The following is a 24790-nucleotide window of genomic DNA, read 5'->3' as shown; positions in this document are numbered from 1 at the left end:
TTATCTTTACTTATAAACATTATAATGTTTACTTTTCCCTTCATTCCTTCTCTCTTCTACTGCATACACTAATGTAAGTCTTTCTAATGTGTTCTTTCCAAGTAGTTTTCCCACCTGCCTTACATTTATCCTTAGTCTTTCTCCACATCCTCAAGGTAAGAAATGTCTCTCTTTACCACTTCATGGACCCTGCACTTTATTCGTCTATCTGCTCTGTCTAACATCAACACTGTACTCTGCTTTCTGTTTCTGTCACAGTCACTAGCAAACTCAAGCTCAGGAATCACAGAGACTTCGGCTATTCAAACAAAACAAAATATTTATTACTGAAATTAATCAGCAACACTAACAAGAACTCAGGCAAACTGTACAGAATCTTGAAGAACTGAAATCACAGATATACCACAAGAACTCAGTCAGCGTTTTGCCAAAGTTCCACAACAACTGAGGGAAGACGGGTTGTAATGGCCCCTAGAAATGCACCCTGAAGCATGTAGGTAGTCAAGGCCAATCAGACAGCCCACATGTCCAGATGAAGCAATAACCCCCAAAGACATTAACTGTAATGCAAGACATTGAAAATCCCGTACTGATTTAATTATCCCAATATTGAATAAAAGTGATAAATACAAAGAGAGTTTTACAATCCCCATGACCCCAAATGAGACACCGGGAAAACAAAGTGAAAACCCAGGGCTAGTGCAAAGACAAACAATTAAACATAAAAGGTAAGCAATCCAGGAAACACTGTATACCGATCACGTGACACGGAGAAAATATAGTCCACATACTAACGGAAAAAACGTTAGTATGAGGAGGAGGAGGAGAAAAAAGGATTAGCCTTGGCTGAATGGCAGAGCAGACTTGATGGGCCAATTGACCTAATTCTTCTCCTTTGTCTTATGGTCTTAAAGAAATATAAAAAGCTCTTAGTGTGGAGTTGGTTTACTTACACCAATTTCTTTTGCGGTGGATTGAGTTTATCAGTCCAACAGGTATCTCCCTGTTTTGTAGAAGTCTCCTATGAAGATGAAAACTGGTTTAAAAAAGACAATAGTAACCTCGAAGCACATGACAGGTTTCCTATGTTTTCCTTCAGACTATTTTTTAGATATAATTGATGCTTATCAACAATCGAAGATCATAGCAGTAAAAGGAAGCGTGTTATCTCATTTTATTAAATGAGGTAAGCCTTCTAAATCCGGCTCCAAAATTCAGAAAGACATGGTATTAGTTGTGAGACATGATGCTATTCAACATTAAAGCAGTTGTGAATCATTGGCCAATGGGTAGATGATTTCATTCTCTTCTTGGTGGATCGAACCCAAAAGTGCATCCAGCTTCTTCCTTCTTTTCAAATCTTTTAATTATTATTATGTTATTCAAAAATAACACGAGTACATGGAAGTAAGCAACACTTACAATGTCTCAAGGAAAAAAGACATTATTTTAAAGATTGAAAAATTTTGGTGATAATAAAAAAACCCTACTGAGCAGAAAAAGTGGGGGGAAAATCCCATTACGTGTACAAACACAGAGCCATGAGTCATACAAAAAGCTTCTAAAGATAAACATCAAACCGCCAGCAAGAAAAAAAAAGATATACCAAAAATTTACAATTAGGTCATGGAGGAAATATATCAATTAACTCAAATGATAATAATGAGAAAATGAACCCCACCCTTTCTCAAAATCAAATAAAGGTTCAAAGGTTCGGCTTCTAATTTTCTCCAAACTAAGACATAGCATTACTTGAGAGAACCATTGTGACAAAGTGGGAGCTGATGTATCCTTCCACTTCAACAAAATGGCCCTCCTGGCTATCAATGTAACAAATGCAGTAACATGTTGGTCAGACACAGAGATAGCAGGATATTTTGAGGAATTATTCCAAAAACCACAGTTAATTTGTTAGGTTGTAAATTAATTTTAAGTGCTTTAGAAATTGTCGAAAAAACTGACTTCCAGAACTGTTCCAGTATAGAACAAGACCAAAACATGTGTGTCAGTGTAGCTGCCTCAGTTTTTTGTCTATCACAATAACTACCGACAATAGGAAATATTTTAGACAGCCTCTCTTTCGTCAAATGGTAACGATGTACAATTTTAAATTGAATCTGTGAATGACTAACACAGATTGAAGAAGAGTTAACCAGTTTCAGAATCAGCGTCCAATCCTCCATCATAAAAGTCAAATTGAGTTCCTTTTCCCAATATTGTTTAATCTTAAATAATGGGCGTTTATCCCATTGTAATAATAAATTATAAATTCTTCCAATAGAACCCTTCGTCGAAGGGTTCATACTCATAATAGTATCTAACAGGTCAGCCTCCAATATATAAGGAAAATTACTTAAATATTTTTGTAAGAAATGTCTAACTTGAAGGTATTGTAAAAAGTGTGAGTATGAAAGAGAATATTTATCAACTAATTGTTCAAAAGGCATCAATCTATCTTCTTTAAATAAATCCAAAAAAGAATTAATACCTTTATTTTTCCAAAGTAAAAAAATTGGATCACTCAAAGAAGGCTTAAAAAAACAATTTTGATAAATTAAACTACAAAGTTTAAATTTTTTAAGATTTAAAAGATTGTGGAACTGGAGCCAAATTTGTAAAGAATGCTTAATCACAGGGTATAGGTTTAAATTAGCAACTTTAGCTAATTGTATAGGTAAAGCAACTCCCAATAACCAGGTTAAATAAAACTGTTTCAGAGCTTTCAATTCCAGGTCTACCCAAATTGGTCGATCGTTCTTATCAACCCAATATAACCAAAAGGACATGTATCACACATTAACAGCCTAGTAATACATTCTTAAATTAGGCAAAGCGAGACCTCCATCCTTTTTCAACTTTTGTAAGTGACATTTACTAATTCTTGGTCCTTTATTATTCCAAATAAAAGATAAAATAATAGAATCAATCTGATCAAAAAACTTCTTAGTCAAAAAAACAGGAATATTCTGAAATAAGTATAAAAATTTTGGTAAAATCATCATTTTAACTATATGGATACGACCGACAAGTGAAAATATAAGTGGACTCCATCTACTAAATAAATACTTCATAGAGTCTACCAGGGAATGAAATTGGCTTTATAAAGGTCCTTATATTTTTAGCTATTATAACACCAAATATCTAAAAGAATCCATGACTTTGAAAGGAGTATTATCATATATAGAGACAGATTCATTTAAAGGAAACAATTCACTTTTACTGAAATTTATTTTATATCCTGAAAAATCTCCAAATTCATTGAATAATTTTAGCAAGGCAGGAATAGATTCTTTGGGATTAGATATATAAACCAGTAAATCATCAGCGTAAAGAGAAATCTTATGAATGGTCTCATTCACAAAAATCCCATAAATATTTTTAGCTTCACGAAGCGCAATAGCAAAGGGTTCTAATAGTAAATTAAATAACAAAGGATTTAATGGACAACCCTGTCTTGTCCCCCGTGAAAGCTGAAAAAAAGGAGATCTACAGTTGTTAGTGACAACAGTAGCAGTAGGAGCTTTATATATCATTCTAAACCAATTATTAAAATTAACACCAAAGCCAAATTTCTCTAAAACATTAAATAAATATTTCCATTCAAATTGATCGAACGCTTTTTCAGCATCCAAAGAAACACCACATTGTGGAGTTTTAAAAGAGGACGAATATAGAATGTTAAATAGTCTCTGTACATTTGAAAATGAATAACAACCCTTTATAAAGCCTGTTTGATCTTTAAAAATAATTTTACCCAAAATATTCTCCAACCGATTGGTCATTATCTTTGATAGAACCTTAGCATCGACATTCAATAATGAAATAGGTCTATATGAGGCACAATCAGTAGGATCTTTATCCTTTTTAAGAATTAAAGAAATAGAAGCCTCATAGAAAGTAAAGGGTAAATCACCTTTCACAAAAGAATCCTTAAACATTTCCAACATATACGGAGAAAGCAATTTTCCAAATTTTTTATAAAATTCTACAGGATAGCCATCAAGTCCAGGGGACTGACCAGATTGCATTAAAAAAAATAGCTTTATGAATTTCGGCTTCTGTAATTTGGGCATCAAGTGTTTTTTGACCCTCAACAGAAATTTTAGGAAAAGCAATCTTTCGTAAGAAAGCATTCATTTCAGAAGAATCTACTGGACATTGAGATTTATAAAGTTCAGTTCGAAAAATCTTATTAATTTCTTCATATTGTCAAGCCAGGGTACCACCTTTCCTACGAATTTTCAAAATTTGCGTTTTGGCTCTAGCCGTTTTTAATTGAGATGCGAGCTGTTTGTTATTTCTATCTCCAAACAGATAAAATTGTCTCTTTAACTTAAGCAAATAGCCTTCAATGGGATGAGTTAGTAATAGGTTATATTGTAATTGAAGTTCCACCCTTTGTTTGAATAAATCAATATTAGGGGAAAATGGATAAATAATAAGTCTTTAATTTGTTTTGAAATCTTATCTAATTCTGCTTTAGTCTGTTTTTTAAGCTTAGCTGAATAAGAAATGATCTGACCACGTAAAAATGCTTTAAATGTATCCCATATAATTAATTTGGACATACCCCCTATATCATTAAAGCATCCAGCTCTTTACGTGTCAAATGTTCCTTTCTCTATTACACTAACACTGTTAAGTTCTTGCCAAGTTGCTATATTTCTTTCTTCTAAATAAAGGTAATTAAGTTTCAGATATATGTTCTTTCTCTTGTTCGTACTTTCCCTCTGCTAAGAAACACCCTTGTTGCCAGACCTCTTACTAACTTTTCTCTCAGAACTTTGTTCCTTTGGCACCTATCAATTCCACATAAGTGTGCACCCCTTGCACCCACCTTATGCTCAGAGTTCCCCACACATTGACAGCTAGAGAGAAAACTGAGCCAAGATGGTCAACACCATTGGTTCAAGAATGAAGTTTCTCTGCAATTGAGGGGACGCAATGGCACAGCTAATAGAAGTACTGCTCCTGAGTTCCACAGATCCAAGCTCAGTCCTGACCTCAGGCGCTGGCGTCTAGAGTTTGTGTTCTCCCTGTCTCCATATCTCCCCTGGGTGACCTGATGGCCCCTCATGTCTCAAATATGTGTGGGTTAGCAAGTTAATAGCCCACTGTAAATTGTCCTTACTCTGTAGATAAATGGTAAAATCCAAATGGGGGAGGGTAGTAGGTGAGAGTGTGGGGAATAAAATAGGATTGTCTAAAGGGATGCATGACGGTTGATGCTTTTCATCATTTTCCAAACCTGTAAGCCTTCCAGTTCCTTCTCCTTTTCCATTTCTTTGTCCTGTATTAAGGGAGATAGTTCTTCTGGTGGTGGGTCTTTACTCTCCGTTTTCACAAATATAAGAATCCCAGCACTGTAATGAGGTAGAACAACCAGATTTGTTTAACTAAATGCGTGGATGTTGAAATGAGGATAAAACTCACATTAATGTGATTTCCTTTAATTAAAAAATCAAATTAGCAAGCAAATTTTAAATCAACATGCGGTTAAATATAGAAAATCAGCCTGTTTCTTGCCAATCTGCCTTGAGTTATGCCTCATATATTCTAAGAGTAACTCACTGATGGACTCAGAATTCAAATGTGAGAAAAGAACGACCCATGGATAGCAACTAGAAAGGCACTGCAAGGGAATTTTTAATAGTTCGGTAAATTCATGTTAAACTCATGCATAAAGAAAGGGAAGTGTTCCAAGTAATTTCAATATGAGTAGTTTTTACATTTTATTTCTGTGCTTTGCAGATAGAGGAGTTTAGGTTTTTATCTCATTTTCTTTATATTCATCTACCACGATAGTCATCACACTAAACCACGATAGGCTGTCTTGAGCTTCTCGCAGATATTTCATAACCACATCTTTAGCTATCAATTCAAAATATAATCTGCACATCAGTCACAAGAGATTTCAATCTCACTTGCTGCTGCTGGCGCCCATAACCCCTCTTCACCCGACACCCAGTCCCGTGGGAAGAAAGTTCATTTAAGATAAATGGAAAGGCTCAAGATTGTTAACACCACATGCAGAGAGATATGCTAGCAATGATGTAGAGAGAAGAGCTTCCACTCCATCCAGCTTGCCCCATTTGCCCTCTTTTGTGAGACAAAGGGCAACAAACCGTCACCCAGGGGCCGGTCTTTGCGTTAGGCTGTGACTCCTCATCCATCAGTGTACCTCTGTTCAGCAAAGCAGAGGCTCAGCTAGGCTGGCCTTGAAACTCCGATACACACATATTAATGGGCAAGTCCCTGGTGGCAATAAAAAAAATATCAATGCAGGTTTCCCGCTTACACACTCTGCTGAGACAAGATGCATGGTTTCGCGCCGAAAACTTTAAGTGAGTTGCGATCAACTCCTGCTACAGCTAAATAGCATTATCTATCAGAAATATTGACTGTAGAAGAGAAATGCGGCTATTCCATGGCAACAAGCTTATGTGCCTATCCAACAACTTTAAGACTGCCAAACAGATCAAGGTTAAACCAAATTTGACACCAAGTCACACACGAGGGTAGATGACAAATTTTGGTCAGTGAGAGATTTTATGGAGTCTCTAAATGCTAGAAATAAAGATAGGTAGGAGAAGAAATTTAAAGAGGGTCTGAGATATTTATTAATGAATTAGTACGCATCTTATTTTCATTTTTGAGCATAATTTCAAAATTTAGAGATGGCACAATGCTCAGAAATATAATAAACTATGATAAATGTGGAAAAGGAGGAGAAATGTAAGGTAAAGTAATGAAAATGAAACGTGTGAAACAATATAAATTAAATGATACACATTTAAAAGAAAGGCAGTAACTGAGATTGGGTTTGTATGTACAACACCCCTTGAAGATAATAGGATAGCATAAATGCTGTTTTAAAGCCATGCAGGGTTTATGTTTTCTTCGATAGAATAGAATGCAAATGGGATATTCCCTCTGTAACTGGATCTTGGACTCCCTGACGGTGTGTATTGACAATAGTCTCTCTGGCTCCATTGTGCTGAGAATGGGTTGCACGTTCACCCTGCTGCTGTTCACACTGTTAATGCATGACAGTTCAGCCAAATCCAGTCCTAACCACATCATTAGGTTCGCTAATGACACAACAGTGTTTGGCCGCATCAATGTCAACGGTGTGGCCAACCAGCTTATAGGGAGGAGGTAGAGCAGCTTGAGGACAGGTGTAAACACAACAACCTGATTGTCAATGTGGACAAGGCTAGGGCGATGATTGTAGACTTCAGGAAGGTGCAGGCTGACCACTCCCTGATGCACATCAGCGGCCTTCTCTGTGGAGAGAGCCAAGTTTCTTGGCATGCATGTTACTGATGTTCTCAGCTGGTCACTCAGCACCAGCTCTTTAGCCAGGAGAGCAAGCAGTGCCTCCTCCACCTCCTGAGGAGACTAAGACAAGCAAGGCTCTGCAAACCGCCCCCCCCCCGCCCCATCCTCACTACATTCCACCAATGCATCATCAACAGTGACCTTATCGGCTGCATCACTGTCTGGTATAGGAGCTGCAATGCATCAAGTTGCAAGACCCTGCAACAGATAGCAAGGACTACTGAAAACATCATCAAGATCTCCTTCCACCATTCAGGACATCTGTCAAAGGGCTGCCTATGCAGTGCCTCCCTCATTGTCAAAGACTCCTCCCATCCTTCCGACATTACCTCCTACCATCAGGCTGAAGGTACCACAGCATAAGAACCAGGACTGTCAGGCTCAATAACAGCTTCCTCTGTCAGACTGCTAGACTTTTTAATACCCTGCAGCCACCCAGCACACATGTACATCCTGTCTGAATATCTTGTCACCAAACCATTCCCCCACCCCCACTATCCAACTCTCAACCTCCACTGGGTCACTTTTCATCCTTTATTGCTGCTGCTTCACATATTTATACAGCTGTTTGGTTTACTATAATAGTGCCAGTAACATTATACCGTCTTACATAAACATGCAGCTCACACTTTATGTCAGCCTGTCAATCTTGTCACTCAGGGATTTGTGCTAATGTTATTTTGTGACTGTATGTGCCGGATACTAACAGTATGTGCTGAGTGTGACTGTATATTCTGTGCTTTTCACCTTGGCTTCAGAGGAATGATGTTTTGTTTAGCTGTATACATGTGCATGGCTGAATGACAATAAACTTGAACTCGAACGTTACCCTAAAGCATTTAGACACAATGTAGAGTTCTGTGGGCAATTCAGTTTGTACACTGACCATGTACGGAGAGGATGCAAAAGAGAATTACTAGATGGATCCAGGGATGAAAGGTCAGTTAAAGGTTCAAAGGTTCAAAGGTCAAATTTCATGTCAGAGAAATGTATACAATATAGATCCTGAAAGGCTTTTTCTTTGCAAACATCAGGAAACAATTCAGCAAGCAAAGGATGGAAGTAAGCAGAGTGTCCTGAGGTTGGAAGGCTGTGACGACAGAGCTACAGTAAGCTTTTGTGCTTGGACACTAGCTAATTATAAACTATATCAATAGCATGTCAGAGGGGATGAAATGTCTTATTTCCGGGTCTGACAATACTAAAGAAGGAGGGACAGGGAATATGGAGTAGGATGTGCAGAGGCTTCAAGGAGATAAGAACAAACTGAGTGAGTGGTGACCTCACATCTTTCCACATTATGCTAGATAATGTGCAAAAATGTGAGGCCATCTCTTTAATCCACAAAAGAGAGAAAAAGAATAGTATTAATTGGTGAGAAATTAGGTCATGTTGATATACCCAAGTCACTAAAAGGCTCAGGGAGGTTCATGCAGGTTCAGGAAGGCAAATTGTATTTTAACCTTTATTACAAGAGGATTTATTAAAGGAGAAAGGAAGTCTTGTTGCAACTGTACAGGGTCTTGGTCAGGCCACACTTACAGGTATGTGTAGAGTTGTAGTCTACCATCTTAAAAAAAAAGGATATATTTGTTATAGAGGGAATAGAATAACAATTCATTTGTCCAGTTTTGGAATAGTGAGTTTACAATAAGAGGAGAGATTGAGTGGACTGGACTGAGTTTTGAAGGATCAGAGGAGATCTCCTTGAAGCTTACAAAATCCTAGAAGAGCTTGACAAGAGAAAGTTCTCCCTAAGTGAGGAGCCTAGGTCCAGGATTGAGATGAGGAGACATTTCGTCACTTAGAACCCTTTACTTCAGAGTGTTGTGGAAACTCATTCAAAACAGAGGTCAACGTTATGGGACAAGGGATACAGAGATTTGCAGGGGGATGGGAACCAGACTGCCTGAGCAGATAGTGGAGCAGGGGTGAAAATAAATGATGTTAAAAGTTCATGCAAAGTCACAAATAGACTGCAAGAAAATACTTAAGAAGGAAATCAGGAAGGCTAAAAGAAGACATAAGGTTGCCTTGGCAGTCAAAGTGAAGGATAATCCAAAGACCTTTTACAGGTATATTAAGAGTAAAAGGATTGTAAAGGATAAAATTGGTCCTCTTGAAGATCAGAGTGGTCGGCTATGTGCGGAACCAAAAGAAATGGGGGAGATCTTAAATGGTTTTTTTGCGTCTGTATTTACTAAGGAAATTGGCATGAAGTCTATGGAATTAAGGGAAACAAGTAATGAGATCATGGAAACTGTACAGATTGAAAAGGAGGAGGTGCTTGCTATCTTCAGGCAAATTAAAATGGATAAATCCCCAGGACCTGACAGGGTATTCCCTCAGACCTTGAAGGAGACTAGTGTTGAAATTGGAGGGGCCCTGGCAGATATATTTAAAATGTCGGTGTCTATGGGTGAGGTGCCGGAGGATTGGAGAATGGCTCATGTTGTTCCGTTGTTTAAAAAAGGATCGAAAAGTAATCTGGGAAATTATAGGCCGGTAAATTTGATGTCGGTAGTGGGTAAGTTATTGGACGGAGTACTAAGAGGCAGAATCTACAAGCATTTGGATAGACAGGGACTTATTAGGGAGAATCAACATGGCTTTGTGCGTGGTAGGTCATGTTTGACCAATCTATTGGAGTTTTTCAAGAAGGTTACCAGGAAAGTAGATGAAGGGAAGGCAGTGGATATTGTCTACATGGACTTCAGTAAGACCTTTGACAAGGTCCCGCATGGGAGGTTAGTTAGGAAAATTCAGTCGCTAGGTGTACATGGAGAGGTGGTAAATTGGATTAGACATTGGCTCGATCGAAGAAGCCAGATAGTGGTAGTAGAGGATTGCTTCTCAGAATGGAGGCCTGTGACTAGCGGTGTGCCACAGGGATCAGTGCTGGGTCCATTGTTATTTGTCATCTATATCAATGATCTGGATGATCATGTGGTAAATTGGATCAGCAAATTTGCTGATAATATAAAGATTGGAGGTGTAGTGGACAGTGAGGAAGGTTTTCAAAGCTTGCAGAGGGATTTGGATCAGCTGGAAAATTGGGCTGAAAAATGGCAGATGGAGTTTAATACAGACAAGTGTGAGGTATTGCACTTTGGAAGGACAAACCAAGGTAGAACATACAGGGTAAATGGTAAGGCACTGAGGACTGCAGTAGAACAGAGGAATCTGGGAATACAGATAGAAAAATTACCTAAAAGTGGCGTCACAGGTAGATAGGGTCGTAAAGAGAGCTTCTGGTACATTGGCGTTTATTAATCAAAGTGTTGAGTATAACAGCTGGAATGTTATGATGAGGTTGTATAAGGCATTGGTGAGGCCGAATCTGGAGTATTGTGTTCAGTTTTGTTCACCAAATTACAGGAAGGATATTAATAAGGTTGAAAGGGTGCAGAGAAGGTTTACAAGGATGTTGCCGGGACTTTAAAAACTGAGTTACAGAGAAAGGTTGAATAGGTTAGGACTTTGTTCCCTGGAGCGTAGAAGAATGAGGGGAGATTTGATAGAGGTATATAAAATTATGATGGGTATAAATAGAGTGAATGCAAGCAGGCTTTTTCCACTGAGGCAAGGGGAGAAAAAAACCAGAGGACATGGGTTAAGGGTGAGGGGGGAAAAGTTTAAAGGGAACATTAGTGGGGGCTTCTTCACACAGAGAGTGGTGGGAGTGTAGAATGAGCTGCCAGACGAGGTGGTAAATGCGGGTTCTTTTTTAACATTTAAGAATAAATTGGACAGATACATGGATGGGAGGTGTATGGAGGGATATGGTCCGTGTGCAGGTCAGTGGGACTAGGCAGAAAATGGTTCGGCACAAACAAGAAGGGCCAAAAGGCTTGTTTCTGTGCTATAGTTTTTCTATGGTTTCTATGGTTTCTAGAAGGGTTGTGTGTGGTGGTAATAATCTTCTGAGGTGTGTCTATTTCAATGCAAGGAGTATTGTGGGGAAGGCTGACGAGCTGAGAGCATGGATTGACACACGGAATTACGAAATTTAAAGCCATTAGTAAAACTTGGCTACAGGAGGGGAGGACTGGCAGTTTACTGTTCCAGGGTTCCGATGTTTCAGACGTGATAGAGGCAGAGGAATGAAGGGTGGGGGGTGGGGTGGCATTGCTAGTCAGGGAAAATGTTACAGCAGTGCTCAGGCAGGACAGATTAGAGGGCTTGTCTACCGAGGCCATATGGGTGGAGCTGAGAAACAGGAAAAGCATGACCACATTAATGGGGTTGTATTATAAACCACCCAATAGTCAGGAAGAATTGGAGGAGCAAATCTGCAGAGAAATAACAGACAACTGCTTGAAACATAAATTTGTGATAGTAGGGGATTTTAATTTTTCACATATTGATTGGGATTCCCATACCTGTTAAAGGTCTAGATGGGTTAGAGTTTGTAAAATGCATTCAGGAAAGTTCTCTAAATCAATATATAGAAGTACCAACTAGGGAGGATGCAATATTAGATCTCCTATTAGGAAATGAGTTAAGACAGGTGATGGAAGTGTGTGTAGTGGAACACTTTGGTTCCAGTGATTATAACACCATTAGTTTCAACTTGATCATGGATAAAGATAGATCTGGTCCTTGTGTTGAGGTTCTAAACTGGAAAAAGGCTAAATTTGAAGAAATGAGAAAGGATCTAAAAAGCGTGGATTGGGACAGGTTGTTCTCTGGCAAGGAGCTGATTGGTAAGTGGGAAGCCTTCAAAGGAGAAATTTTGAGAGTGCAGAGTTTGCATGTTCCTGTCAGGATTAAAGGCAAATTTACTACCTTTCCATGTATACCTAGCGACTGAAATTACCTTAGTTCTCAAGGGATATTGGAACTCTGATAAAGAAGAAAAGAGAGATGTATGACATGTATAGGAAACAAGGAGCAAATAAGGTGCTTGAGGAGTATAAAAAGTGCAAAAAAACTTAGAAAAGAAATCAGGAGGGCTAGAAGAAGACAAGATGTTGCTTTGGCAGTCAAACTGAAGGATAATCCAAAGAGCTTCAACACGTATATTAAGAGCAAAAGGTTAATAAGGGATGAAATTGGTCCTCTTGAAGAGCAGAGTGGTCAGCTACGTATGGAACCAAAAGAAATGGGGGAGATCTTAAATGGTCTTTTTTTTTTGCGTCTGTATTTACTAAGGAAATTGACATGGAGTCAATGGAAATAAGGCAAACGAGTAGTGAGGTCATGGAACCTATATCGGAGGATTGGAGGATAGCTCATGTTGTTCTGCTGTTTAAAAAAGGCTCTAAAAGTAATCTGGGGAATTATAGGCCAGTAAGTTTGACGTCGGTAGTAGGTAAATTATTGGAAGGAGTACTAAGAGATAGGATCTACAAGTATTTGGATAGACAGGGACTTATTAGGGAGAGTCAACATGGCTTTGTATGTGGTAGGTCATGTATAACAAATCTATTAGAGTTTTTCGAGGAGGTTACCAGGAAGGTGGATGAAGGGAAGGCAGTGGATGTTGTCTACATGGACTTCAGTAAGGCCTTTGACAAGGTCCCGCATGGGAGGTTAGTTAGGAAGATTCAGTCACTAGGTATACATGGAGAGGTAGTAAATTGGATTACACGTTGGCTCAATGGAAGAAGCCAAAGAGTGGTGGTAGAGAATTGCTTCTCTGAGAGGAGGCCTGTGACTAGTGGTGTGCCACAGGGATCAGTGTTGGGTCCATTGTTATTTGTCATCTATATCAATGATCTGGATGATAACTTGGTAAGTTGGATCAGCAAATTTGCTGATGATACAAAGATTGGAGGTGTAGTGGACAGTGAGGAAGGTTTTCAAAGCTTGCAGAGGGACTTGGAGCAGCTGGAAAAATGGGCTGAAAAATGGCAGATGGAGTTAAATACAGACAAGTGTGAGGTATTGCACTTTGGAAGGACAAACCAAGGTAGTACATACAAGGTAAATGGTACGGCACTGAGGAGTGTAATAGAACAGAGGGATCTGGGAATACAGATACAAAATTCCCTAAAAGTGGCGTCACAGGTAGATAGGATCATAGAGAGAGCTTTTGGTACATTGGCCTTTATAAATCAAAGTATTGAATATAAGAGTTGGAATGTTATGATGAGGTTGTATAAGGCATTGGTGAGGCTGAATTTGGAGTATTGTGTGCAGTTTTGGTCACCAAATTACAGGAAGGATATTAATAAGGTTGAAAGAGTGCAGAGACGGTTTACAAGGATGTTGCCGGGACTTGAGAAACTGAGTTACAGAGAAAGTTTGAGTAGGTTAGGACTATATTCCCTGGAGCGTAGAAAAGTGAGGGGAGATTTGATAGAGGTATATAAAATTATGATGGGTATTGATAGAGTGAATGCAAGCAGGCTTTTTCCACTGAGGCGAGTGGAGAAAAAAACCAGAGGACATGGGTTAAGGGTGAAGGGGGAAAAGTTTAAAGGGAACATTGGGGAGGGGGGCTTCTTCACACAGAGAGCGGTGGGTGTGTGGAATGAGCTGCCAGATAAAGTGGTAAATGCGGGCTCACTTTTAACGTTTAAAAAAATCTTAGACAGGTACATGGAAGAGAGGTGCATGGAAGGATATGGTCCGTGTGCAGGTCAGTGGGACTAGGCAGAAAAATGGTTTGGCACAGCCAAGAAGGGCCAAGACGCCTGTTTCTGTGCTGTAATGTTCTATGGTTCTATGGATGGTGCTGGAAAATAGTGCAGAGGTAAAAGAATGTCAGTGCAGGTTCTAATGACCACACATCCTACTTTTGCTCCTGTTCCTTATGTCCAATTATGGAATCTGAGATAGTTCTCTTTAATTCCGTGAAGAATATTAGGCATCTTGTAGATGAGTTGACCTTCAAGGCAAGGATTTAAGGCAGCTTACAAAAAGACCACAAGTGACAGGAAAAAAAGCCTTTTTCTTCACACAGCGCATTCTCAATGCACAATGTGAAAGACTGATGGAAGATGATTCAATAGCGACTTCAAAAGTAGTTTGAGTAAATATTTGAAGGAAAAAATTATATTGTAAGACAGCAGGGATAATGTAAGATAGTGAGATAAATTGGATTTCTCTATCAATAGCCAACAATGTTACAAAGGCTCAACTGGAGGCCTTCCATGTGCTGTCATTGGATAGTTCCTTGAATCTATGAGAAATATTGGAAGAACTGTATATCTTCCTGAATGGAAGTATGGCGCAAATAATCTAACACTGAACTCCCATTTTGTATGTCAAATCAATATTACCTTAAAGCTGCCATTGCTGTTCCAATATAGTTTAGGATGGGACTTGGAACACTCTGTGCATTCAATCCAAACCAGCCAAACCTGAAGAAAGATAATTTTAGACATCTGATCACATTAAACAGGTGTACGTGCTTTTGCATATCACTGAATTACAATATAATAGAGATTAATTCTAGTAAAAGGAAACCAATTAGCATTTCAAGTGCAAACAAATTGCCCATTAAATTACACTCAATTTTTTAATGTCATTCCAAGATTAGCATCAGAAGGTGGTGACGAAGTAGAAAGTGTTTTAGGCCTTTGAAATAATACATGCTATTTATTACCTGCCTAACATTACAGCACATCCCTTGAAAGAACCTGTGAAATATTGTAGCACTGTGCAGGTTTCCTTCAACACATCAAGCCACCTTACAGGGTGACTTAATTCATGAGGGAGCCCACAATCTCCAGAACAAACAAAACTAGATAAATAAATGCTGACTAACATCTAATGAAGTCTAAAAAGTTGACAGCAAGCTGGCATAATGAATAACACAAAAGTAGCTGAGGATGAAATTGCAAGTGGTGTAGAATCTTAGTATATCAATACTCAATGAAAAATCATGAAGCATTGCAAGTTTTGAGCCCAAGTCTGCATGGTCTCTTAATTCACCTTGTCCAATTGCAACCCAACCTCCTTCCTCTGTCCCTGATAACAGCAACATTTTTTCCTTGATATTTATCAAATTCCCTTTTTAAAGCTACATTTGAATCTGTTTCTCTCATCCTACTAATGATACACTAAATCTTCTATATATTCTTGCATTAAAGTCTTCCTTGTGTTGACTTTATTTGTTCACCAAATCACATCACCCCAATGTTGTTAATCCATTAGTTAGAAACAATTTAACTTAATTGGTCATATTAAAACATCTCAACATTTCAAGCACTGCAGTGAGACCTTGTCAGCCTTCTTGGTTGTTATGAGGAAAAATGCATCTTCTGCAGTCTAACCACAAAACCTGAACTGTTTTGAATTAAATCCAGGTCTCTGGCCTAAGCTGTATGGTCTGTGGTCTATGGTCTTTGGCCTAAGCTTCCTTCCAGAGCAGCCTTTCTCAACCTTTTTGCCTAGGAAGAACCTTTGAAATAATTTTCAGGTCTCAGGGAACCCTGGCATAAAAATTATTATATCTACAGCTCATGGTACATTAGCATGATGAGTAATCCAAAAATAAATGTCAATGCTCTTTTGAGTAGAGAATGAATTTTTAGCCAACTTTCCTTGAAAAAAGATAGTTAAGCTTAGCTTGAAATTATTCTTCTTTTCTCTTTCATAAATTTAAAAAATTCATAAGGCAAACATAATAAATTTCTCAACTCCGGGTCGAACTTAAATTAAGCACACACAAATTTCACCTTCAACTGAAATGAGACAATTTCTATCTTTGCTCTTGATGCTTGTTAAAGAGAAAGCTTGCTCACACGTGTAAAAAGTTGAAAATCTGCAACAAAATGTTCATTACTTTCCTATGGACGGCAGGATACTCTTCTTTCACAGAAATCCAGAACTTGTCCAGGGGCAGGACAGTAAATCTCATTTTGAGTGCATTATCAGAGTGTAGCTCACAAAGTTCTTCCTCTTCTCTCAAAGTCAAGTTCTCAGACTGAGCAGAAGATTCAGAGAAAAGGTCCCTCACCCGGTCATACACTTGTGTTGAAAGGGATGAAAAATATTGTTTAATTTTGTTCTGCAGTTCTTCCAGATGTTTTCAATAAGACTTAATTCTTCCTCACTCTCAAGCCCAAGCAGCAGTGAAAGCATTTCAAGATTGCCTTTTGTAACATGATCTTTCCAAAGATTCAGTTTTCTTTTAAGTCTAAGAATCTTGTCTCTTGAAGTCAAAAATTTTTCTCCAGGGCCTTGCAGAGACTTGTTCAACTGGTTCATATGATGAAAAAATGTCTGTTAAGTAGGTTAGTTTCTGCAGTCATTCATCTTCAAAGCACTTAACAAAATCTGGCCTGTCATATTCTTGAAAGTGCTCCTGCAATTCACCTTTCAGGTCAAACACACTGTTGTGATCTCTTCCTCTCCTAAGCCACCGGATTTCTATATGTAACAGGAGATTGGTGTGCTCTTTGTATGGGTTTTCACACAGTTTTTTAAACATTTTCAAGTGAACTGGTTTTAAAGCTACTAAATAACTTTGCTTGCTGAATTCTTTTACTAACTCTGACTTTATTTTCAGAAGCTTTAATCTGATGTTTGTGAGATTCCAATAGTCATTCAAAATAATCACCTCTTTTACATGTCATATGGCTGTTAAGTGTCTTTTCAGTTTTGTAGGAGCCATTGCTACATTTGTAACTTGTTTGCCACAGAAAAGGCACAATGGAATAGGCCAATTTAGATTACCAGTCCATGTAAAACCTATTGATAAGTAGCTTTCATTGCAAAGATATGGTCCTGCTGATTACTTTAGTCCCACCCTCTGCTTTTGTCTCCAGGACCCAGAAGGGGCTGGTGGACTTCTGGGGCAACAGGAGGCACTGGGACTCTGCTGCTGTCCTGAGTCTTCCAATCGCGGAGGGTGGTCAGTCATTGGTGTGTGTGCACCCACAGCCAGCAGCTCTCCGTCTCAGTACCCTGCAGAGATATTTGTATAGCGACCACCCTCCGAGATGGCATGTACTGGCAACGCACTTTCTGTGCCAAGGAGATTGCCTGCACGAGGACGTGAGGCTTCCAGTGGACAGCATCAGCCGCGCCACTCCGAGGGAACTGCCTCACTTTTACAGAGAGCTATTGAGGGAATAGGGTCTAGTCTCATCCAAACAGGGGTCTCCTGTGCCAGTGGGTGACTGTGCTCTGCTGCAAGGGGGACTGGTCCTCACCCTATCAAGTTGGCTGTAGAGGGGGTTTCAGAGAAGTGGAAGGGTTCCGGCTGCATCGCCACCTGATGGGACAAGTTACTTGTTGTATCCAGGCCTCGGGATGCCATGCAGGGGAGGGTCCTGCACAAGGTGAGCCATCACGCTGGGATGCCCACCGTGCCCTTCTGTGACGCTCTAAAGTGTCTCTTGTATGGGCTGCCTCTTGCACACCTTTCACTTCCTCGCCTTCATCTGCTGACCAGACTCGCCTTGGCGGTCTGCATTACCATCTGGCATCTGGGGAGGAGGCCCCCAGTGGAAATCTCTTTATGGAGGGTTCATTCCCCTGTACGTTTGGGACCTGGGTGGAAGGTATTGCATTGGGCAGTACCGTGCAACAGGTTTCTAGGCAGGTTCACTGATACCCTGTCCACCTGTCCATTCTGTGACCAGGAGGAGTCAGTGTACCATGTTAACATGGAGTGTGAGAGGTTGCAGCCCCTGTTTGAGTATCTGAAGGGGCTGCTACTCAGGTTCTGGTTTCACTTCAGCCCCGCGCTCCTCATATACGGGCACCCAGTACGGAAGGAGGCTGGTCGGGAGGAGGATCTACTGGTGGGCTTGCTCCAGAGCCTGGCCAAGGTGGCCACTCACACATCCAGGCGGCGGAAAGTTAAGGGCTCTACCAGGGCCAACTTCCTGCCCCTCTTCTGAGGCTACGTTCATGCCCGGCTGTCCTTGGAGACGGAGTATGCAGTCACAATGGGTACAGTGGGGCATTTCCGGGAGCAGTGGGCCCCCCAGGGAATTGACTGTTTTATAGACAATAGTAATCATATTTTAATTTGAATGTATTCACTGTCTTGTAAATACTTAATGTATGTACTTTCTGTATTTGTGTAAATAAACTTTTATTAAAAAAAAAGGATTTTTTTGTGTCTGTTGTACTAGTGCAGTAAAATGACTCAAAAGATTATAATATTTCATCATTAACCTTATCAGAATTGTCCATAAGCCAAGGCCTAGACTCCTCTTCAAAATTCACCACAAAGGACCGTCTTTAGAATGAAAACTTCCCTCCAATTTTCTACGACACTGATAGTTTGTTCGCTCCCATAAGTCTGTAGGCAGCACATCAGGGGAATTTGGGACGGGGGGTAATCGGGAGGGAGAGTCTGATGTCACAGCCCAAGTTGGGTGATTTTACTCAAAGCGTGGAAAACGCACTTCACACTCCTCAACAGCCTACATTCCTCCCCTCCGTGCGATACAGTGCTCACCAATTATCTACGGCCTCTCCTATTTCGCGTTAAAAACTGAGAATGGACTCAAGCAAATAAGCGTGGTCCTACCGCGCACTGCCACACTGGGCAGAGAGACCTCTGACGAGATTGCAAACGAGGTTGCTCGGTCACTGCCCACCACTGCGAGTACTAGCTTTGCACGTTGCGCAAAGGTCAAGAAATAATGTTTTTTTTATTAATCGTGATCTCTCGCAGAACCTGTAGCGGTCTCTCATGGGACCCCAGTTGAGAAAGCCTGTTCCAGAGAATAGAAGAACGCTTCAGAGGCCCCAAGCTAATAATTTTAAATATTCAGTCTAACTGGCCAACTTCTTGTCTAACATACTTCGATAAAGCTTGCAGGAAGTCGAACCCCTCAAATGAAAAGAGCCCAATTTAGCTGAGATTACAGCTCTAGCTGCAGAGTGCTCTTAGACTACTCGTTTGAAAATTGGGCGCTATTTTAGTAATCTAGAAATCCCAGAGAGCTTGGACCTCTGACTCAATGTTAAAAATCGCTGTGAGGCTGTTCCTCATTATCCGTGCCTCTGTTCTGAGTTCAGACTGGGAATCTAAGGCTTTTCAGCTCAGTCAGGGATTATCTCAGGAGTAACTGTTCAGTGTTAATAGTTAAAATGGAAAGGCTTGTTTAGAACACTACTCAAATAAAGTAGCAGGACCCTGATTTGAGTTAGTGTTAACTTTAGAATAACAAAAAGACATTCTTCAAGTAGAAAATGTTGAAGGTTTGCCATGGACATTCAGGCAAAGCTCTGTAAATGAATCAACTCTATGCAATTAAATTCAGCAGTCTGCATTTCAGATTTCATTGTTTATTTTAATTGTGCATTTTTTTAATGAACAAACCTGCCTTGCACATATTAGACTGACCAAGTGGATTAGTTCATGTGGGGAGACAGCCCAAAGCAGTTCTTGATTAGGTACATACTATTGCCTGTATGCAAAGACCATTTTTATATTGACTGACAGAAGTTAGCTTGTTAACTGCCAAAACAGTTTTGACCTGTATTTTTCTCTCACATAATATAATACAACAGGAATACAGTCTGCAATTAATTGGTCGAGATGATATTAACATTTTGCCCATTGCCTATGCCAGACACAATGCAACATCATAGGCCTCAAGCATCACACCTCACACATCAGGATAAAGCTGGGGCCAAATGGGCCAAGCTGTTATGTGCAGAGCCACCAGCCACTTAGGAGCATGTTGTGATATCCTCCCAGCAAACATCACCCTCTCATATTCCCTCCCCACCACGGGAATATCTCCATTAGTTACCGCCTCAAGAGGGAAAGATCTATCATTGAAGATCCCCATCATCCAGAACATGTCCGCTCACAGCTGCCACCGGGCAGGAGAAACAAAAGTCTGATGTTGTGCACCACCAGGTTCAAAGAACAGCTACTGAACTTCAGCTATTTGGCTCTTGAATAAACCCAATCACTGCCTCACTATTACAAAACTTTGACCACATTTCATAACAATGCAAGTTTCAATTTGTTCTTATGTACTTGTTCTTGTATGATGTAATATAATTTATGTTTAAGTTACGTTTTTCTTGCAAATGTTGTGCCTATAAATTTGCTGATGATGCAACCATTGTTGGCAGAATCTCAGATGGTGATGGGAGGGCGTACAGGAGTGAGATATACCAGCTAATTGAATAGTACTGCAGCAACAACCTTGCACTCAACATCAGTGAGACCAAAGAACTGATTGTAGACTTCAGAAAAGGTAAAACAAGAGAACACAAACCAATCCTCATAGAGGGAGCAGAAGTGGAAAGAGTGAGCAATTTCAAGTTCCTGGGTGTCAAGATCTCTGAGGATCTAACCAGGTCCCAACATATCAATGTCGTTATAAAGATACCAAGATAGGTCTATATTTATCAGCGGTTTCAGGAGATTTGGTTTGTACCATGGAGAGCATTCTGACTGGCTGCATCACCATCTGGTATGGGGAGGAGGTGGGGTGGGGGCTACTGCACAGGATCGGAGTAAACTGCAGTGAGTTACAAAACTAGTCAGTTCCATCATGGTACTAGCTTTTGTAGTATTCAAGATATCTTCGAGGAGCGATGCCTCTGAAAGGTGGCGTCCATCATTAACAACCCCCACCATGCAGGACATGCCCTCCTCCCATTGTTACCATTAGGAAGGAGATACAGAAGCCTGAAGGCACATACTCAGAGATTCAGGATGAGTTCTTCCCCTCTGCCATCTAATTTCTAAATGGACATTGAACCCATGAACACTACCCCACTACTTTTTAAAATTTCTGTTTTTGCACTACTTACCCCTCAACCTGTCTTTGTATTATCCACAAACTTGGCCACAAAGCTATCAGTTCCATCATCCAAAGCAACACACACAAAATGCTGCAGGAACTCAGCAGGCTAGGGCAGCATCTATGGAAATGAATCAACAGTTGACATTTCGGGCCAAGATTTTTCTTCAGGACTGGAAGAAAAGAGGGGAAGATACCAGAATAAAAAAGGTTGCGGGAGAAGGAGGCTGGCTAGAAAATGATAAGTGAAGCCGTGGGTGGGGAAATGTAGAGAGCTGCAGAAGAAGGAATATGATAAGAGAGGACAGTGGAACATAGGAGAAAAGGAAGGAGGAGGGGGCCCAGGGGATGAGATAGGCAGGTGGGAAGAAGTAAAAGCCCAGAATAGGGAATAGAAGAAGAGGCGAGGAGGAGTGTAAAACATTTTTACTGGAAAGAGAAACCAATATGCATGCCTTCAGGTTGGAGGGTTATTCCAGACAGAATATAAGATGTTGCTATTCCACCCTGAGGATTGCCTCATCTTGGGACAAGAGGAGGCCGTGGACTGTTATGTCAGAACAGGAATGGGAATCAGAATTTAAATGTTTGGCCTCCAGGAATTTCCACTATTGGCAGACGGAGTGGAGTTGTTCCACTAAGAAGTCCCCCAATTTACGATGAGTCTCACCAATGTGGAGGAGGCAGTACTGGGAGCAGCAGATACAATAGATAACCCCAGCAGATTTACAGATGTTGCCTTACCTGGAAGGACTGTTTAGAACCCTGAGTGGAGGTGAGGGAGGAAGTAAGTGTGAAAGTGTAGCACTTGCTCCACTTGCAGGGATAAGTGCCAGGAAGGAGATCGGTGGGAGGGATGAATGGACAAGGGAATCAGGTAGGGAATGATCCGTGTGGAAAGCAGAGAGTAGGGGGAGGGGGAGGTAAAGATATGTTTGGTTGTAGGATCCCATTGAAGATGGTGGAAGTTGTGGAGGATGATGTGTTGGATGCAGAGACTCATGGTGTGGTAGGTAAGGACAAGAGGGACTTTCACTGTTAAGGCAGCGGGAAGATGGGTGAGCGTGAATGAGCGGGTAAAGGAGGAAATGTGGGTGAGAGTGGCATCAATGGTGGAGGAAGGGAAACCCCAGTCTTCAAAGAAGGAAGACATCTCAGACGTCCTGGAAAGGAAAGCCACATCCTGGAAACAAATGTGGTGAAGGCAAAGAACTGAGAAAAGAGAATAGCATTTTTACAGGCGATAAGGTGGGAAGAGCTATAGTCAAGGTAATTTTAGGAATCATAGAAACTAGAAACCATAGAAACTACAGCACAGAAACAGGCCTTTGGCCCTTCTTGGCTGTGCCAAACGATTTTCTGCCTAGTCCCACTGACCTGCACACGGACCATATCCCTCCATACACCTCCCATCCATGTACCTGTCCAATTTATTCTTAAATGTTAAAAAAGAACCCGCATTTACCACCTCGTCTGGCAGCTCATTCCAGACTCCCACCACTCTCTGTATGAAGAAGCCCCCCCAATGTTCCCTTTAAACTTTTCCCCCCTCACCCTTAACCCATGTCCTCTGGTTTTTTTCTCCCCTCGCCTCAGTGGAAAAAGCCTGCTTGCATTCACTCTATCTATACCCATCATAATTTTATATACCTCTATCAAATCTCCCCTCATTCTTCTAGACTCCAGGGAATAAAGTCCTAACCTATTCAACCTTTCTCTGTAACTGAGTTTCTCAAGTCCTGGCAACATCCTTGTAAACCTTCTCTGCACTCTTTCAACCTTATTTATATCCTTCCGGTAATTTGGTGACCAAAACTGAACACAATACTCCAGATTCGGCCTCACCAGTGCCTTATACAACCTCATCATAACATTCCAGCTCTTATACTCAATACTTTGATTAATAAATGCCAATGTACCAAAAGCTCTCTTTACGAACCTATCTACCTGTGACGCCACTTTTAGGGAATTTTGTATCTGTATTCCCAGATCCCTCTGTTCTACTGCACTCCTCAGTGCCTTACCATTAACCCTGTATGTTCTACCTTGGTTTGTCCTTCCAATGTGCAATACCTCACACTTGTCTGTATTAAACTCCATCTGCCATTTTTCAGCCCATTTTTCCAGCTGGTCCAAGTCTCTCTGCAGGCTCTGAAAATCTTCCTCACTGTCTACTATACCTCCAATCTTTGTATCATCAGCAAATTTGCTGATCCAATTTACCACATTATCATCCAGATCATTGATATAGATGACAAATAACAATGGACCCAGCACTGATCCCTGTGGCACACCACTAGTCACAGGCCTCCACTCAGAGAAGCAATTCTCTAGCACCACTCTGGCTTCTACCATTGAGCCAATGTCTAATCCAATTTACCACCTCTCCATGTATACCTAGCGACTGAATTTTCCTAACTAACCTCCCATGTGGGACCTTGTCAAAGGCCTTACTGAAATCCATGTAGACAATATTCACTGCCTTCCCTTCATCCATTTTCCTGGTAACCTCCTCGAAAAACTCCAATAGATTGGTCAAACATGACCTACCATGCACAAAGCCATGTTGACTCTCCCTAATAAGTCCCTGTCTATCCAAATGCTTGTAGATTCTGTCTCTTAGTACTCCCTCCAATAACTTACCTACTACCGACATTAAACTCACAGGCCTATAATTTCCCGGATTAATTTTCGATCCTTTTTTAAACAACGGAACAACATGAGCCACTCTCCAATCCTCTGGCACTTCACCCATAGACAGTGACATTTTAAATATTTCTGCCAGGGCCCCCGCAGTTTCAACACTAGTCTCCTTCAAGGTCCGAGGGAACACTCTGTCAGGTCCCGGGGATTTATCCACTTTAATTTTCCTCAAGACAGCAAGTACCTCCTCCTTTTCAATCTGTACAGTTTCCATGATCTCACTACTTGATTCCCTCAATTCCCTAGACTTCATGCCAGTTTCCTTAGTAAATACAGATGCAAAAAACCTATTTAAGATCTCCCTCATTTCCTTTGGTTCCGCACATAGCCGACCATTCTGATCTTCAAGAGGACCAATTTTATCCCTTACAATCCCTTTGCTCTTAATATACCTGTAAAAGGTCTACACAACCAATGAAAAAGAATAAAAGAAAAAGACTTAAAGAATTCTGCTGTATAACCATCTGGACCAGGTGCTTTGCCAGAGTTCATTGAAGAAATAACACCCTTTATTTCTTCACCCATAATAGGTGTTTCTAACTTCAATTGTTCTTCGGGTGTTAATTTCGGAAAGTTCAATTTCCTTAAGAAATCATGCATTTTGTTGGGATCCTGAGGAAATTCTGACTGATATAGAGATGTATAGAACTCTTGAAAAGATTTGTTTATCTGATAATGATCAACTGTCAAAGTGTCTTCATGTTTACGAATCTTGATCATTTGACATTTAACAGAAGCAGTTTTTAATTGATTAGCTAATAATTTACCAGATTTATCACTATGTATATAAAACCCACTTCTTGTTTTCATTAATTGATTTTCAATCGAAGCTGTTAACAGTAAACTATGTTCCATTTGAAGTTTGACTCTCTGTTTATAAAGCTCCTCACTAGGAGCAGTGGCATATTTCTTATCAATTTCTTTAATCTTGTCAATTAACACAAGTATTTCATTCTTAATATGTTTTTTCAATCCAGCAGAATAGGAGATAATCTGTCCACACATATATGCTTTAAAAGTGTCCCATAATACCCCGATGGAAATTTCTGCCATGGCATTAGTTG

The 24790-nt window shown here is 40.3% G+C and overlaps 1 pseudogene; it reads right to left on the bottom strand.

The window, feature by feature from the left end:
- The window catches only part of LOC134343479 (transmembrane protein 144-like), a 182142-nt pseudogene that overhangs the window by 53000 nt on the left and 104352 nt on the right, over positions 1-24790 (bottom strand).

The sequence above is a fragment of the Mobula hypostoma genome, chromosome 3 (assembly GCF_963921235.1).
Source record: "Mobula hypostoma chromosome 3, sMobHyp1.1, whole genome shotgun sequence".
NCBI lineage: Eukaryota > Metazoa > Chordata > Chondrichthyes > Myliobatiformes > Myliobatidae > Mobula > Mobula hypostoma.
The sequence above is the reverse complement of the archived record's forward strand: the minus strand, read 5'-3'. Positions and strand labels throughout refer to the sequence as shown.